This window comes from Chionomys nivalis, chromosome 2, assembly GCF_950005125.1.
Source record: "Chionomys nivalis chromosome 2, mChiNiv1.1, whole genome shotgun sequence".
Lineage (NCBI taxonomy): Eukaryota > Metazoa > Chordata > Mammalia > Rodentia > Cricetidae > Chionomys > Chionomys nivalis.
The window spans coordinates 105,085,090-105,103,770 of record NC_080087.1 but is presented as its reverse complement, the minus strand read 5'-3'; positions in this window follow the sequence as shown (position 1 = coordinate 105,103,770).

The following is an 18,681-nucleotide window of genomic DNA, read 5'->3' as shown; positions in this document are numbered from 1 at the left end:
GTGTTCTTGTATAGTTTGAAGTACTTTGCTAACAAGAGAAGGCACCCTCTGTGGAGGCAGATTTCTTCCTTTGTGGTTCCATCCAGATCCCCTGAGGGGATTGACTCCTTCTGTTGGGCTCCCATCCCACTGGTGCAGGACCCTTTGCCTGCTCTGTTTCTTCCTCATGGCTCCCTATTGGAGAGATGGTTTCTGTTGAGTAGGGGGTAACATCTGCTTCTTCCTAATGAGTAGGGGTGACATCCACTTCTTCCTAATGAGTAGGGGTGACGTCCTGACCTTCCACTTCCAGGTTCTGGGGGTATGGTCCTTCTTTTTTCTCTCCAGGCAAGGACCAATGACTACTTGGGTGACAGACCCCTTGGTGTGCTTTGGTGTGTGACAGGTGGAGAGGGTGTTGGAAGCCCTTTGGGCCACGTAGCCTGACAGGTGGGTCAGTATTGAGACTAGGCCATGTGATCTCTCTCTCTCTCCCTCCCCCTCCATCCACCTCCCCTGTCTCTCCTCTCTCTTTTGATTGTGCTGAGCTCAGGAGGAAGATAGTAGTGTCTATATTAAGCCCAGAATCTTCATACTGATTCTGCAGCCCACATAACCGGCACTGGCAGATTGTTGCCAGAAAAACCTTCTGTCCTGAGATTCTCTCCTCTAAGTTATGTGAGGCTGTTAAAATGCTTGCTTAAGTTTTAAAATTATACCCCTTTAGCAAATCCCTGCGGTATGCATTTGTTGTTTCTTTATTTCTGACTAGCTGACCATCTCATAGTTTGCCTTTTTGCAGAAGCAGCCGAGAGACTTACTCACGGATCTCTCTCATTCGCTGTGTCGTCTTTTCTATCTTAATAGTTCCTTTAATGTTTAATGTTTTATGTTATATGGCTATGTGATAGTTTTTGTCTAGGTTTACCTTGACTTGAAGGCCCCTCTTTTTGCCCTCGTGTTAATGTTTGACTATCTCCCTGGTACCGTGCTAGGAGTATTTGAGTCCTATGCTGATGAACTTGGGACACAGTCAGTACCGGGTAGATGATGGCTATGAATGGGGCGGCAGACGGTGCTGTGGTTTGGATGTGAGTTCTTAAGTGAAGCCCCTGAAACATGTCTTTAAGAAAGAGAGTGGAATGCTTCCTTTGCTTCCTGACCACAAGGTGGTCGGTTTTGCTTTGGGCTTTACCATGGGCCCAAAAGCAAGGTGATCGTGGGCCTGGATCCAGCTAGGCAAAAGATAGGCAGGGTGAGGTTTGAGCTACTCTTTGGAGGCTTCATATACTCAGACATGTTGAATTGTATGTTGGTAATAATTTTTCAAGGTTTGGATGTTTTCTATTTTTAATTTTAATTTATTTTTATTTTATATTAATTCTATAAAATAATGGGTTTTGTTTTGATACTTTCAAGGATACATATGTGCTATGATCTTATTCAACTCTGCTACCCCCTCTTGTTCCCCTTACCTAATAATACCCTCCCCCTCTCTCCCTGCATATATCAGATGCAGCTAGATTCCACACATGAGAAAATAAGTTTTTGTCTAGCGATTGTGAAGATTCCTCAAGAATTTAAACCTAATAAGCAAATTAAACAGATCTGTAACTGCTGAAGAAATAGAAACAGTCATCAAAAGTTTCCCAACCAAAAGAGTCCAGGACCATATGGTTTCAGCTCAGAATTCTACAAGATTTTCAAAGAAGAACTAATACCAATACTCCTCAAATTGTTCCACACAACAGAAACAGAAGGAACATTGCCAAACACTTCTTATGAGGCCACGATTACCCTGATACCCAAACCACATAAAGACATTACTAAGAAAGAGAATTACAGACCAGTCTCACTCATGAACATCGATGCAAAAATACTAAATAAAAAACTGGAAAATTGAATCCAAGAACACATCAGAACATCATCCACCATGACCAAGTCGGCTTCATCACAGAGATGCAGGGATGGTTCAACATACGAAAATATGTCAATATAATCCACCACATAAACAAACTGAAAAATAAAAACCACATGATCATCTCATTAGATGCTGAAAAGTTTTTAACAAAATACAACATCCCTTCATGATAAAGATCTTGGAGAGAGCAGGGATACAAGGAACATACCTAAACAAAATAAAGGCAATATAGAACAAGCCAACAGTCAACATCAAACTAAATGGAGAGAAACTCCCAGCGAGCCCACTGAAATCAGGAACAAGACAAGGTTGTCTACTCTCTCCATATCTATTCAATATAGTTCTTGAGGTCCTTGCTAGAGCAAAAAAAAAAATATCGAACGGAAAAAAGAAAGCATATTTAACAAATGGTGCTGGCATAACTGGATATCAACAAATCAAGAATGAAAATAGATCCGTATCTATCACCATGCACAAAACTCAAGTTCAAATGGATCAAAGACCTCAACATAAAGCCAGCCACAATGAATCTCATAGAAGAGAAAGTGGGAAGTACACTTGACTGCATTGACACAGGAGACCACTTCTGAAATATAACCCCAGTAGCACAGATACTGAGTGAAACGATTAATAAATGGGACCTCCTGAAACTGAAAAGCTTCTGTAAAGCAAAGGACATGGTCAACAAGACAAAATGACAGCCTATAGAATGGGGAAAGATCTTCACTAACTCCACATCAGACAGAGGGCTGATCTCCAAAATATACAAAGAACTCAAGAAATTGATCATCAAAAGGACAATCCAATAAAAGAATGGAGTACAGACCTAAACAGAGAACTCTCAACAGATGAATCTAAAATGGCTGAAAGACACTTAAGGAAATGCTCAACATCCTTAGTCATCAAAAAATGCAAATCAAAACAACTCTGAGACTCCATCTTACCCCTGTAAGAATGACCAAGATCAAAAACACTGATGACAACTTATGCTGGAGAGGTTGTGGGGTAAAGGGAACACTCCTCCATTGCTGGTGGGAGTGCAAGCTGGTACAGCCTCTTTGGATATCAGTGTGGTGATTTCTCAGAAAATTAGGAAACAATCTTCCTCAAGACCCAGCAATTCCACTTTTGGGCCAAGGCCAGAGCCAGGGCCAGGGCCAGGGCCAGACTTTCAAAGAAATACTCCTCAAATACCAATACTCCTCAAATTATTCCACACAACAGAGACAGAAGGAACATTGCCAAACTATTTTTATGAGGCTACAATTACCCTGATACCCAAACCACAGAAAGACATTACTAAGAAAGAGAATTACAAACCAATCTCACTCATGAACATTGATGCAAAATACTAAATAAAATACTGGCAAATCGAATCCAAGATTCCAACACATCAGAACCATTATCCACCATGATTAAGTTGGCTTCATTCCACAGACGCAGGGATGGTTCAAGACACGAAATGGCGGATTGTAACCTGTAGACTTAAATAAACCTTTTCCTCCCCATCTTGTTTTTTGTCATAGATGAAATTAAAACTCAAGGTCAGGAGGAATGGATCAGCCATACTGTCCAAGTGTGGGGTGGCTCTGTTGGCTCAGCAGTGGTACAGAGGCAGAGAGCACAGCAGGTCCTCACATGACACTCAAAGCCCACCCCTAGTGACTACCTCCACCCAGTAGGCCTGGCATCCCAGAGAGTCCACAGCCTCTCAATACAGCATCACCAAAACGCAAGCCTGGAGGAGCCACTGCAGATTCAAATGGGGCAAAGGTGGTGTATTGCTTTAGACTGCTGGGAAAGGTTCTGAAATAGGTAGAAAGCAGGCCCCATAAAATCATCAAGGTGCTTACCACCAGCGAGCGACATGCTCTGTTGAGGTCATTTGACTCTCATCTCAACCAATAGCTTTTTAAATCATTTCAAAGTCCTCTCCCCTCTGATATGCCCAAGAACGTTGTTGGTGCCCCCTGGTGGGTTCCCTCCCTGCTCTGCTCTTCAGAGCCACTGGCAGGGGGGCAGAAACAAAGACACACACCTCAAAAAAAAGCACCCTGTATTTTTTTTTTTTGTCAATAAAGTGATGATACTTGGATATTGTGAAGTATGCAGATAATAAAGGAATCTGTATACGGATCTATTTTCATTCTTGATTTGTTGATATCCAGTTATGCCAGCACCATTTGTTAAATATGCTTTCTTTTTTCCGTTCGATATTTTTTTTGCTCTAGCAAAGACCTCAAGAACTATATTGAATAGATATGGAGAGAGTAGACAACCTTGTCTTGTTCCTGATTTCAGTGGGCTCGCTGGGAGTTTCTCTCCATTTAGTTTGATGTTGGCTGTTGGCTTGCTCTATATTGCCTTTATTTTGTTTAGGTATGTTCCTTGTATTCCTGTGATTTTACCAACAAGAGATCGGCTCCCACTGTCTACAGCATCCCTCTGAACCGTTGGCATCTCTCTCCATCGCTACACCTTCACTTAATCACACTCCTGTCTGGGCCTCTGACTCTCAGGGTGCAGGAACTTTTGACTCCTCTTCCAGCCCTCTTGGGAAGCATTTCCCACTGTAGGCCAGAGGATTGAGAAGGTCAGGGAGTTGCCTGCCATGAAGATTTTTCTCTTAAACCCCTGGGTTTCTGTGTTTCTTCCTTGTCTTCATTTTGATTAAAACAATACCAGGCCTGTACCTCCTGTGAGACATCTGTTCATTCTCTCTTCTTTGACTTTTAAAAGGCTTAAGGCATGACTCACTTGTGTATGTGTGTGTTGTGTTGTAGTATGTATGTGAGTGTGTGTGTGAAATAGTGGAGAGAGGAGGAGAGGGAGGGGAGAGAGAAGAGAGAGGCTGGTGGAGCTGTTGGCTCCAGACCCTCTGTGCATATAAATCTGAAATGCTCATGGCACAATTATTTGCCTATGACCTAAACACACCTTTCTGCATTCTTTGGTCCATCTCTAGATGACTCGTAACCCCTATGACCAGGCAAGTATGTAGGCAGATGTTATACCCTGCTGTTCAGGGAGTGATGTCATGGGAACATCTGTGCATAGCCAGGACAGACATAATTTTTTTTCAAGTATCTTCAAATTATGTTGCCTTGAATTCTTAGATGCAAAACCCAAGAACACAGAGAGAATACATAATACATACATACATACACAATACACATACATGCTTGCACACATATAACTGCCCATCCTTAGCTGTCAGTAAAGATGAAAATTAGCAGAGTCAAGGTACAACTTCAACATTTCTACAAAGAAACATGAAAGGAGTCAAACTACAGACGAAAGAAGCAGAGTAATGATCGAAGCAGAGAGTCATCAGGAAAGGGGAATTAGCAGTGGTCTGGTGGGTAAATATAAAAGGTAATTCTTCTTAAAAGTCAACATAATGGACAACTCACTGGAAGTCATTTAAATACTAGTATATGTCACTGTATAAAATGGAGCATTCATAATGATACCTTTTTTCAAATGTATAATGTTCTTTAACAATATTAATATTCACTTGCCATTTCCCTCTCCTGTCCCTCCCATCCTTCCCCTCTCCCATCCCAAACAGTTTCCCTTCTATACTCACACATGTGTCTGTGTCTGTGTTATTTTTCTATTGCTGTAACCAAAAAAAAGCCCCTATGATCAAGGCAAGTGTTTAGTTGAACTCACAGTTCTAGAGGCTTAGAGTTTAGGATGATGGAGCCAAGACACGGCGGCTGGCAGCTGGAGCAGTAGCTGAGAGCTCCCATCTAGTTCTATAAGCAGGAGGCAGAGAGAGAGATAACTCATTGAAACCTCAAATCCCACCCCAGTGACATTTCTAATCCTACCCATCAACTACTCACTGAGGACCAAGTATTCAAATATGTGAGCCTACGGGAGGGCATTCTCATTCACACCACCACACCACAGTTTCTGTGTGTGTGTGTGTGTGTGTGTGTATATATAATGATATATATTATGTATGGGAGAATATGTGACATATTTGTCTCTCCGTGTCTGGCTCATATGGTAGCTTTCATTTTCCTTCATATGACTTAATTGTGTTCTTCTTATTGAAAAGCAAAACATAGAAGCCACATGCAATGAATGATATTTAAATTTACATTTATATTTATATATTTGAAAACCTAATTGAATTAGTATTTTTCTAGAAAAAAGACAATATGCCAAAATGATCCATTAGAGTCAAAAATCCTGGTCAAGCAAAACAGAAATAGAAGAGGTAAAGTATTGCTTTTGTTTTTCTTCTTCTTCTTCTACCCTCCCCCCAACCCCCTCCCCAGACAGAATTTCTTTTGTATAGCTCTGGCTGTCCTGGAACTTGCTCTGTAGACCAGGGTGGCATCAAATTCAGAGATCCACCTGTCTCTGCTTCCTGAGTGCTGGGATTAAAGGTGTGCGCCATTACCTACCCACCCATGGCATAAAGTGCTCCCTCTAAGCTCCCAGGCCCTGGTAGTTTACAGAGGAAATTGTATCTAACCTTCAGAGGATCAGTAGTCTCAGCTTTACATGAATTATCCTAGTTCCTCCACTAAGCAAGGATAACATTGTTTTCTAAAACTAAGAAAAATAATATCAAAGCACAAGCCATAGACCCTACCCTCTCGGAACATCGATTCCTATACAAATTCTTCATGAGGATGACTAGGGTGCAATTTCCTGTGTGGATTTAGTACAACTAATTAAATTAAGGAATGACAGAGAAAAAAAATGATCATTTTGCAGCCCCTAATGAAGTCACAGATCTGTGGGTGAAGTAAGACAACCAGAGCGAGCACCTGTGACTGAAGACTGCTGGGGAATATTAGCTTAAGACGTGTTACTTTTGTTTATGCTGTGGAGCGTTTGTTTAAGGATGCAAAGATGTGCTGCATTCTTTTATGTTGCATTTGTTTCCCTCTGTAAAGCTCTGGTACTTTGCCTGTCTAACATGCCTAATTGGTCTAATAAAGGGCTAAAAGGCAAACAGCTCGCCAGGAGAAAGGCTAGGCGGGGCTGGCATGCAGAGAGAATCAATAGGAAGATAAGAGAGGAAGAGGAGGGAGAAAAGGAGGAGGACACCAGGCCAGGGGCCATCCACCCAGCTACACAGCCAGCCACCGAGGAAGAGGGAAAGAAAGAAATAAAGAATAGAGAAAGGCAAAAGTCAACAGCAAAAGGTAGACAGGATAACTTAAGAAAAATGTAGCACAATTAATAAAAACCCAGAGACAGATAATGGGGTTCACCCTGAAGATCAGAAAAACAAAACAGCCAGTTGCTGGCTCTTACCTCTACCTCGGTCTGAAATGACAGTCCTGCCCCAGGAATCTCAGAATGAGACTGTTTCTAAGAGCTGTCTCCTCCTGTCTTATATTCCGCTCTAGTGCACCTCTGCTGCCTGGTTTCTATGGGAACTAGTGTGGCTACTGGGACTAAAGGTGTGTGTCACCACTGCCTGGTCTGTAAGGCTGACCAGTGGGCTGTTTTATTCTCTGATCTTCAGGCAAGCTTTATGTATTAAAATACAAATAAAATATTACTACAGAAAAGCTGGCTAGAAATAAGCCAAGCTAAGGTAGGGCATTCATAGGTAAGAATAAGTCTCCGAGCTGGGTGGCAGGCCCCCGAAGAGCCAAGAGTAACAAAAACAACCGATTACAGAAGCAGCACCAGAGTCCTGGCAAAAGCTGCTCATGAACCCACGGTCAGTCTGCACCTCCTGACATTGGTCATTGGCCAGACTTGAGGGCCATTCCCCGCCCCTGCCCCCCACCCAAATTCTTTACTTTCTAACTCTAAAAGGCTGTAGGACACTGAAGAACCCTGAAGTGAGCCACAGTTGAAATAAATTAGCCGTTGCTTAGGTGGATTTTAAAATGCTAACACCCAGAGACAGGGGTTCTGGAGACTATTCTCCATTCGAAGAAACTGGCCACCCCAACATTCACGGTGAGATCCCAAAAAGCTCAGATTCTAATACCAGAGTTGGATCTTACTCTTCTCCTCAATAAAGACTTATATGAGACTCTTCAGCTTACTCTAAACTTAATAACTATGAGCTCTTTTCTTTCTATAAGAATTATGAAATACAAAACAAATTAAATTAATATTTTTTGTAAAATTGACTTCTTATTCATAAATCTTAAAATCCCATTTCTTTTTCTAAAAGCACAAGCCACATTTACAAATTCCAGCTTTGCAGGATAAATAAAGACAACAAAAGAAAATCTTTATCACATGTGCGCAGGCAGCAGCAGTCAAGGCCATAGTCCTGGAAAGTCTGAGTCCCCACAGGGCACAACTCACGAACATCTGAAGATATTTACTTGAAAGCTTCCCCAAGAGTTGTCTCCTACTGGTTGATATCTTCAACATGACTGTCTGATTTTTTTTTCCAAGTGGACCTCAGTCTTGCGTAGGAATTGAAGGAGAAGGATTTGGAGTGAATTCATTAATACTGAGGTATTCCATGTGTCCTTGTTTCCTGAGACCTCTGTCCTTGTTAGGGTTTCCATTGCTGTGAAGAGACACCATGACCACAGCAATTTTTATTAGGAAGCCATTTAATTGGGGCGGCTTACTGTTTCAGAGGTTCAGTTCATTATCATCATGGCGGGGAGCATGATGGCGTGCAGGCAGATGTGGTACTGGAGGAGTAGCTGAGAGTCCTACATCTTGCAGGCAACATGAAGTCGACTGAGACACTGGCGATATCCTGAGCATAGGAAACCTCAAAGCCCGCCCCCACAGTGACACACTTTCTCCAACAAAGCCATATCCACTCCAACAAAGCCACACCTCCTAAGAGGGCCACTCCCTGTGAGATTATATGGGCTAATGATATTCAAACTACCACACCTTTCTTACACGGTTATGTGTATAAGAAACCATTTACCTTTCTGCTTGGTGCTTAGGGTGATGTCACTTGTTGACATTGAGAAGACATTAGAAAAAGCCCTGCTTCTTGGCTCTTTGGAAATTTTGGGATGGTAGCATATAGAAGACCCCATGGGTCCAGATGTGATCTTCCTCAACACCCACCTCGGGACAGTGCTCTCTAAGGGGTAGACCTGTTTGGTAATCTCAACAGAGAAGTCAAAAGCATCCTGGGCATCACTGAGAAATCTGGAGATGCCATAGGACAACACAGACATCCTTTTCCTTCCTTTCTCGGTCTCACAGCTGAGATCTGACCATGAGTAGACAGAAATAGCCCAGACTTAAATCTGTCAGAAATTAAATGTCTGGGAACATGTGTATGATGGGTTGCTAAGCGTTTGTAAACATATGGAGTCACTCGATAAAGTGTTCGTTCGGCTCGCCCATTTACAATATTTAAGTTCAGCTTGGTGATGGCTCAGCAGTTAAGAGCACTGACTGCTCTTTCAGAGGACCTGGATTCAGTTTCCAGCAAATCACATGGAGGCTCACAAATGGCTGAAACATTCCTGTTTCAAGGGATCCAATGCCCTCCATAGCACGCATGTGGTACATAAACATACATGCGGGCGAAATACTCATACACATAAAATAATTTTTAAATATTTAAGTTTTGGCATGGAAAGATAGTTTAGTGGGCAAAGGGTCTTGTCCCCAAGCCTGACATTATGAGCTTGAGCCCAAGTCCCACGTGTGGTGAGATATTTGTACACTATGTGAAGATGCAGTGATGTGATTGGTTTAATGAAGAGCTGAAAAGCCAATAGCTAGGCAGGAGGTATAGGCAGGACTTCTGGGCAGAGAGAGGAAGTAGGAGGAGACAATCAAGGTGCAGAGGAGGTGTCAGGAGCCATGGAGAGGAAACAGGAGGTGCAAGATGAAAGAAAGATTAAAAAGTCACATGGTACAATATAGATTAATAAGAGCAGATTAATTTAAGTTATAAGAGCTAGTAGGACAAGCATAAGCTAAGGCCAAGCTTTCATAATTAATAAGTCTCTGTGTCATTATTCGGGAGCTAGCTGGTGAGACAAAAAAGACTCATTATACCCCCAGGGTGAAAGGAGAAACTGAGTCCCACAATACCTCCTCTGACTTCTACCTGTGTCCCATGGCATCCCTCTCCCTACTGCCACGACATTTAAAATTTTAGACTTTAAGTTTACTTCTCTGCCATCATTTTCAAAGAGATTCACTGAAGGTTTAGCAATCAGGACTCCTAAGGGGGCTGGGACAGAGGAGGGACATTTCTAAGGTTGCTACGCAGTAGCCGGGGAAAGCAGGCACCAGTTGGGTGTACCAAAGTTTTTATTTCTTCCAGATACTTTTAATTCTTCGTGCTTTTCTTCACCGCCCCCCACAAAATAATTAAAATGTGCTGAGTGCTCTTGCCTCGTTTCACAGAGGTTTTCAACATCTGACAGAAAAGGTTTTCTGGCCTCTCGTGAAAACATTGGTTAAGGTAACTCTTCACAGACAGGTGCCTCGGGGTGAGGTGGACCAAGAAAATCTCACTCTGAAAAGCACAGAGCCATGAGTCACAGCTCGTGCCTATGATTCGAGCAGTCTGTAGGCTGACAGGGGGAGGTGCTCAGAGTTTTAGGTCACCTTAGGCTATGTAGTGAGCTCAAGAATGGCCTGACCTGCATAGCGAGACTCTGTCTCAAAGACATAACCAAATAAAAGACATCATAACCAAATAAAAGACGACATAACCAAATAAAAGACATAACCAAATAAAAGCAAATGCCTAAGTTCTGTGAAAAGAGCACAGACCCGGGCTGGGCGGTGCCACTGGGTGAGTCCCCTGGCCAACTTTATTCTCAGTGGCCTCTGTCCCATGGCATCTCGTGAGACTAGAAGACCAGAAGTCTTCCTTAAGTGAGATTAAGTGTGGGGATCTGAACTTCAGAGGAGAGAGCCGTGAGGCTCCTGGCACACTCATGGTTTCTCTCCCCACAGCCCAAGAACTTTTCCAACTGCCGGACCGAGAATGTAGCTTTTCTTTCCTACACGGTTGGGCCGTACGGTTTGCCCCTATTCTTTGGTTGTCCTTGCCCCTCGGTAAGACAGCAGTTGGTCTACTGAGATCCTTAAACCACCAAAGCTAACTGTCTGCGGGCTGTTTGTGATGTGCATGGTTGGCTGTTTTCCTCCGCTTTGGGACACAGGATTCTGTGTCTCACATGGATACATACCAGATGTGGTGATCAGCCGGCTAGCATTGCTGGGGGGCATGCTCTTACCACCCAAGGGCAGCCCTCAGAGACGGGAGCTGATGGGCCCGTGCCTCAGTTTCTCCTGATAGATGACTTCTGGGCCTTTTGATCGGAATCCCCGTCTCTCAGATGCACGTGTCCTCCCAAGGTTGAGGCAACACAGAAGACAGGTACCCCTAACTCCAGCCTGCTACCTACCAGACATCACACCATCACCCCTACCCTACCCCTGGCAGAAGAGAGTTCTGCCAAGAAACGACATGGACTCCACATGTGTGAAGCGTCACCTGATAGATCTGGGAACTCCTGACAAGTCAGCCTTGGCTCAGCAGATGGGGGCACACAGCAGTACTCCAGGAAAAAACAAAACAAAACAAAACACCATCCCCATGCCCCCCTAGAGTAGTGCTGTCACCCTAAGTTTCACGGCTGCTCCTCTTCCGTGGGAGGTCAGCCCTCTGAAGGCAGGGACCTTTCAAAGGCAGCTGCTCCAGCCCCAGCTGCGGATCATTCAGCGTCTCCATCAGGCGCTGGCCGGAGTCAGATCCATTTACATCTGCACGCAATTGTGGGGGGCACAAATGACAATTGTCAGGACAAATGGCTTGGAGCGGTTCCCAAGGCCTCTGCTGGAAGACCGTGGGGCCTCTGCACCCGTTCCCTGAGGGCCAAGTAGACCTGTACCGTCACCAGAGTATAATCCCAGCACCGACTTGGTTCTGAGCCAGCCTGCCCTCTGATGTCGCTCACACCCTGGCCAACCCGTAGGGCCTCACCTTTCCCGTGCCTTGGATACCAGCAGGCCCACTGCCTCACAGGTCAGAGAGCACCTATGTGGGGTTTATTCATGAAAAAAAAAAGACGTTGAGAGTTGCAAACTTCACACAAGGTCCTATGGGGCTTCTTTCCGTTTATTTTTTTGTTAGTCATCTTACACACATTTGGAAGCCTTGTGAGAGATAAGTAAGGGCCTGGCCTGGTGGCCTGCTTTTGTTGGAGTCTGGTGGCTTTTGTTAGAGCACCCATGTGGCAAGGTGAGGCCGGACATTAAAGGGTCTTTAGAGAAACTGTGCCACCCAGAGCCAAAACTACAGAAGATAATCAGGGGCCCACAGGGACACTAGAGATTCAGGTGCCAAGCTGTGTTCTGAGACACAGGCCCTTCTCACATACATGTGTTGGTCCATCTCAAATGCTCTGGACAAAAGGTGAAAGTACAGTTTATTGCTAGCATGTCCCCTTTCCTCTCCAGCACCCCCTGGGCACCTCCAGACTCTGAGTGGAGGTAAGTGGCTCCCCAGCAGCCCAGCCTCCAGAGGGACGAGTTTCCAGCAGGAACGCGTTCCTACCTCAGTCTCCTTGGACTTCTGCTGTGACCAAGCACTCACAGACCTTCCCAGAGTCATCCTTAAGCCCCCACTTGCCCCAAGGACTTCTCTATTCTTCAGCCGTCACTAGTAAAATGGTAAGATGTGAACACTCCCCTCTTCAAAACACCTATTCCTGGTCTCCAGTTGGCTTTCTGGATGGCCCTGGGGCCTCAAACTGGGTAGAAAGAATCTCTGTCAACCAGCCACCAGGCCTGACCACCCATGTCACTCAACTCTAGGGAATTCTGCCTTCCTGTCCTAATTCTGATTCTTGCTGTCTAGGAACCTTCTGGCAGTCCCCACACGTAGTCCTCCAGTGCCCTTTGTACACCTCTGAGCCTCTGGTGATACGTGGCTCTCAGCCTTCCATTGTAGCCCTTCAACACTCTGGGCTCCCTACAGCTGCCCTCTGTATCCAGGGCCTGTGTAATGAGCTAGCTCTCTTCACTGCTCTGAGAGCTCCCTACCTTGGTCCAAACTCCTGGCCCCTGTGATAGCCAGTCTCTTGGTATAGGTGGTCTGCGGCTGCCATCATTCTTGGGGTCTCGTGTCCATGCCTTAACGCCACAGGGGCAAGAACTTGGGCAACATCCTCTTAAATAGGAATGGCATGAGCTGTATGATAGTGACCTGAAGAGAGTGGCCCTACTTCACAGGGGGGTGGAACAGGCCTATGACAAGTCTGTCATGCACGGAGGCTGTGCTTTCCCAAACGAGCATCTGCATTGAGTAACGGGCTATCACACCCCTTTACCTCGTATATCCCCTTCACCCCATCTCACAGCCAGTACAACCTGAGCTTCAGCTCAATGTTAGCATTATCTCTTGTCCCTTGGCCTAGGGGGTCCTCATGAAGTCCCTGGGCTTCCACAGGTCTGCCAACCCAGCCCTCAAGGGAGTATGCCACAACGTGGTGGCTCTTTTCTTCTAGAAGGATCTAAATGGGTATAGCTCTTACTAAGGGCAAGATTCAGGTCACCCCTTCTTTGGGCACATCCATATGGGACAAAAACAATAACAGAGCTCCAAGAGGGTGACTCACAGCCTTAATTTACAGGGGAATGAGGCAAGTGGGGGAAATTCCTAAAGGAAGCAGCGATCTATAGCAACTTAAACATTCCGCTGCAATCGTTGTGACTTGCCTGAGGGAGGGAAGGCCGTTCATACGCATAGAGCATGAATGACCTAAGATGTAAGTTATGGGCAGCGTCTGCGGATCTCCAAGCTTCTGCTGGCCCCCAGTCACCTACACACAATGGCTGCCTTCACACCTGTGGGCTCCCAGCAGGATGCAAACCCCCAGGTAGGAATCAGCAGGTGAATGAAGACAGAACGTGGCAGTGGGTCCACATTCCGTGTGGGTGGAGCTCCAACTCCACCGAGGGACCTGTGGGATCAACCACAATTCTTTTCTACCTGGTTACTTCAGAAAAGCAGCCTGAGAAATCCTCACAAGCAGATGGCAGGCAGAAACCCTCTTTCCGGATGAGGACTGAACTGGTTTGGGATACCTAACTCGAGTGCCCAAATTAGGTGTGTTGGCAATTAAAGTGAATTCTGTGAACTCCCCCAACCCCGAGTCAAAAGCCTCATTAGAGTCTTCCAGCAACTTCTAGGCAAAGTTAGCTGTGCTTCCCTGCACCCCTGGCCCGGGACATCTGTTTAGAAAGCAAATTGCATTGGGCTGATGCATTCACCAGATGAGTGGGACATGCCCCCCAGCTGAAAGACTCGAGTGTGTTCAGGGGGTGCAGGAGACACAGATGTCAAACACGCCTTCCTAGCATATGGGCCTCTGACGCACACAGAAGCAATGTTGCCTCTGATGCACTATGGGATGGAGGAGTAGGCTGCCTGTTGACCTCTGCAGCCATCCTGGCCCTTTGGGGTGTGAAATTTCAATTTCTACATCAGAGCTCTCTGGCTTTACCCTTCCCCCACCTCCCTCTTTATTCAAGAACGATGCTGATGCTTTCTGGGTCAGAACCATAGCTGGCAGGAACCAGGAGGGTAGAAGACAAAGGAGTAAGTTCTACCAAGCTCACATTCAGTCCACATGATATATTTTTTATAAATATGCCACCTCCCCAGCAGCCCACTTCCAAAAAAATCCCATTCTACAAACCCCATAATGTGCAGGCACGGGGGTTAACCAAAACTCCAACCATCTCTGCAGCAGGACAAGAGCAGAGTTGCATGCCCAGGGTAGAAGGCAGCCCACAAGAGGCGCGGTGTCCTAAGTGCTGATGGAGGAAGGAGGAACCAGGCCTGTGTTACCCAAGATTATAGTACCATCAGTACCCCGATCGATGTGATTCCAGACACATGGCCAGTCCTCCCTGTTCACCCATCCCAAGGTCTCCCCACCATGCCTGCTCTCAGCCTGCCTCCAGCACATGCTATCTCCATGGATGTACTTTCCATGCACACCAGATCAATCGACATGAAAAGCCAGCTGTGTGGCCCGCCTCTGTTGTAGGGTTATAGCTTTTAAAATATGTCTGGATCCCATGAGAGAGACACAGCCATGTATACCCAGAGTACACAGTCTAGACCCGTGGGAGGCACTGGAACAAATCAAGAAACAGGATCCTCAGGACAGAGGTGACCTGGGCTACCTCACCTCCAGTCATAGCCACTGTTCCCTTGGAGTTTCGTTCCTGGTTCACCAGAACACAAATTCTGATGCTTCAGTTCCAGCTCTGCCCTGGGATGTCTGAGGAGCCTTCCTAATTTTTAAATGACAGACTGTCTCACGGTCAAGGGCATTCAGGCCTGTCCTTGAGAGTTCTCTGTAAACCAGTCCACGAAATCCATAAGAAGGCTGAGAGGATCCAGACAGAAACTTCGTCTGGCAAAAGATGGAGATAGAAACAGAGACCCACATGGGAGCACTGGACTGAGCTCCCAAGGTCCAGTTGAAAAGCAGAAGGAGGGAGAACATGACCAAGGAAGTCAGGACCACGAGGGGTTGGTCCATCCACTGAGACAGTGTGCCTGATCTAATGGGAGCTCACCAAAGCCAGCTGGACTGGGACTGAATGAGCATGGGATCAAACTGGACCCTCTGAATGTGGCTCACAATTGAGGCAAACTGAGAAACCAATGATAAAGGCACTGGGATTTGTCTCAACTGCATGTACTAGCTTTTTGGGATCCTATTCTATTTGGATGCTGGATGGAGGAGGGAGGGCCTTGGACTTCCCACAGGGCAGGATACCCTGCCCTCTCTTAGGGACTGGAGGGGGAGGAGGGGAGGATGAGTGGGGGAGCAGGAAGGAAATGGGAGGAGGGGAGGAAGTGGAAACTTTGATTCTTATTATCTATAAAGTAATAAAAAAATTATCAGAGGAAAAGAAAAGAAACCCACATGAAGGGATTGGAGCCCTGCAACACTGCTGAGCTGAAAGGATGGACTCACCAGGCCTGGAGATTGACAGGAGAGAGGAGGGGAGGAGCCCAGGCTCTGCTGAGGTGGTGGTGGTGGTGACCTCGCTGGAGTCCTGGTTGCTATGGTATCCAAATTCCCAAAGGCGGTGGCAGGTCAGAGCCTAGGGTTGGAGCAGAGAACCTGGTGTGATTCTCACTTCCCCTGAGCAGCTTGGACCAACATGCGCCTGCATTTTACACTATATTTTCTGTGGACAGAGGCGAACATTTAGAGCACAGGAATCTGAGGTAATTTGAAAGCTGGCAGAACCAGGAGACCACCTTGGGTCAAACAAGCGGACTCCCTGAGGGCAGGCACCAGGTAACTGGAATATGGGGAATTATCAGCTCTGAACAGGAGATATTGGGTTTTGCCGATATCTGAAATACTGGTTGAGTGGTAAATATGTAAATGTTTACAAGAATAAGGAGGATCTGTGTTGTCAGACGCGAAGGAGGGAGAACTGGCTGATCTGAGAAAGGTCAAGTGTGCCAGCATCCCGTGAGCAGGCAGAACCTCTCCCTGGACAAGCAGACCACAGCCTACCGTTGTATTACACTGATGGCCGCACCACTCAGAGCACAGTTGCCCTGGAGACCAGAGAAGTGCTGGGAACTGATGATGTTTACAAAGTGCACAGCTGAAGGCATCTGCCGCGGGGATCCACAAACAACTCTGTTTGCTGTGGACGCTCTGCTAAACACAAGCGGATCCTAAGACACCGTGTGTCACTAGTACAAGCAAACCGTATGTAGGTCAATCTCTCCTCCACTCAGCCACTCCCGGGGGCAGGCACTGTTTCCAGAAAAATCTTCAGCTGTGAGTCCCAAATGTTAGCCACAGTCACTCACTCAGCAGACGGTCATGAATAACTGCTTCTTCAGGAGCTCTGTGTGACGTCATGGCAGGCGAATTTTATGTTTGGAGGTTCCTTATTGTAATTTCACCATGTTGTCATGGGGCAGTTGACAGGTTTCGTCCCAAGGAACCACAGTGCCCCCTTCTAGAAGCAGGAGGGCATCAGAGTTCTCTCTGAAGAGTCTACAGTACAGAATGGACAACAGGCTACAGCCTTGAGGCTGTTCCGTTTCCTGTACGAAAACTGATATCTTTAGGCTCCAAGCCCAGTTCTCTTCCAAGGTCACATGAATGTGGTCTTTGGCCCACGTGGAAATGAGGTCACAAGGGGCGCTGTCCCCGGCTTGCGCTGACTCCGGTTCATCAAGGCAACTGTTTATGGAAACCGCCTCTCCTCTTCAAACACTCCCATCTTTAATCACCCACACGTGCGTGTGGAAAACTCGAGCAGGATCAAGCCCAGTAGAGTGTCTCCGTGGTGGCTCAGCTCTATTTGGTACTTGGCGTTCATTTTCTACCGCGCTGTGAGTTCCTTCCTGTCATCCTCATCACCACCAGCTGCACTTCCTTGGCCGAGAGTAATCGCAACAGCCTGCTGGGCGCGGAGCCAAAGGGAGATTTCTGTGAAGAGCTTTGCTTTCACGTTATAGGATGTATGGACACATGACAGACTTGGTCCCCACCATCACAGATGACGAGAAGTCCCACGATCCCCATCTGTAAGCCATGGGGTTAGATAGGGCTAAGAATCAGAGAGCCAATATGTAAATTCCAGACCAAGTCTGAAGTTCTAGGAGCCACAGGTGCTGGGCTGACTGTGTGTCCAGCTAGGCAGACGACAGTCAGCCTTGCCACGGCTTTTTGTTCCCTCCGGGCCTTTCAGAATGGTACGATGCCCCAGTACGTCTGCCAACCTGAAATGCTCACCTTCCCAGAAACACCCACAGACATGATAGGAAATAAAGCCTAACTGGCTATATGGGCACCCTGTGGTCTAGACCATCTGATGTGTCAAATTAACCATCGTACAGGGCCTGTGCCTGCTGCTCAGTTCTGCTGTCACAGTGAGAAAGCAGCTGGAGATGCTGTGAGGATGCGTGCATGGACCTATGCATTAATGACACCTACTTTACGTGGGCTGGGAGCAGTTCAGTTCTCAGACTGTCTGCTGCGTTCGTGTGAGTGCCTGAGTTCAGAGCCACAGCACTCCCGAGTCAGTGGAAGACTGCCACATAAAATAAGATGGAGAGAGACTGTGGGATGTTCAGTCATAAGAGAGGACAGCTACATCACAACCCCTCCCCCAAGACTCTGGAAGAGGAGGCAGGGCCAGGAAGAGCCAGAGGAGGTGATTACTGAAGCATTTATCTAATTATTCTTTATCAATAAAAAAATTAAGAATCAGCTATCAGGGTAAAGAACCTGAGAGATCAGAGAAACAGGGCAACAATCACCAGTGACTTCCTTCTTCTGTTCTTTCCTCTCTCCGGCCCGCCTTAGTACTTCCTATCTCCTCTCTGTCTGCAGTCCTCCAAACCTCTATGGTTAATTTTGGTCAGTTAGTGGCTAGCTCTGCCTTCTGACTCCAAGCAAGGTTTATTTGTCAGAACACAAGCAGAATATCACACAACCGATGATTACATCAAACCTGAGCTTTTCAGACACAGAAGGGCAGCCAGATATATGAACTCACCATCACTGTGACGGTGTGAACAAAAGGCAAAGTGAGGCCAGGCAAAAGGCCAGCATAGATGGGAAGGTAAGCACAAAGTCCCACTCCCAACTGAGGAGCGAGCGATGATTGATATCAGCAGGGTCACACAGCCAAGAGTTTATGAACAGCACAAGTTAGATTCAACGGTTTTTGTTTGTTATAAATGAGGACACAAAGTTGAGTGGGTATGAAATGGGCAGGGTCTGGAAGGAGTTGGGGGAGGGGAGATAAATATGATGAAAATAAATGTGAAATTC